Below are 884 nucleotides of genomic sequence, written 5' to 3'. Positions count from 1 at the left end.
AAAGCGATTTCTATCTAAAAAAAAGGGACACTTCGACTCTCAGCTTTTTTATATTTTGGGACAATACGATCTTTCTGTTAAAAAAATTATTAAATAATAATAAAAATTAGTTTTGTGGGGGTTTTATTTGTATTTGTGGGGGTTTTAAACCTCCACAAACTATTAATAACTTTGTTTTCAAAAAATTCTTTTATTAACGGTGGTTAAGTGAAGAAAAACTATTGATAAAAATGATGCCACAAAAAAAAGTAATTATAGTACAATACCTTTTAAAGGAAAAAAATAACATCGAATAAGAAATGAAAGAAGAGAATTTTAATGTTGATAATATTGGTATTGGTGATGATGACGGTAGAGGAGATAACGATGATGATAAAGTATGGTTACACAATAAAAATAATAGAGGTAGGAGTGATAATAATGAGGACGAAAAAGATAATGGTAGTAGTTGTAGTAATTGGTTATATTGTTGAAAAGATTTTTGTGGGGGGTTTAAAACCCCACAAAATACAAATAAAATCCCCACAAAACTAATTTTTATTATTATTAATAAATTTTTTAACAAATGAACCGTATTGTCCCAAAATAAAAAGGTTGAGGGTCGAAATGTCCCTTTTTTTTGGACAAAGATAGCTTTATCTTTCGTAAAAATGGACAAGGACCGAATTGGGTCTTTACCCCCGAGATTATCTTGAGGACAATATTATGAGCATAAGCACGGGCATTAATATGGACATAAAAATAAAACGTAACACAATACAAAATACGCAAATATACGAATTTTAATTTTTTTTTAAGACATGGCAACATTTTGTATATATAAAATATGAAATATTTTTTAAATAAACTATAATAATATTTTAATATTTTATTAATACTAAAAA

The sequence above is a fragment of the Arachis ipaensis genome, chromosome B04 (genome assembly GCF_000816755.2).
Source record: "Arachis ipaensis cultivar K30076 chromosome B04, Araip1.1, whole genome shotgun sequence".
Classification (NCBI taxonomy): domain Eukaryota; kingdom Viridiplantae; phylum Streptophyta; class Magnoliopsida; order Fabales; family Fabaceae; genus Arachis; species Arachis ipaensis.
The sequence above is the reverse complement of the archived record's forward strand: the minus strand, read 5'-3'. Positions refer to the sequence as shown.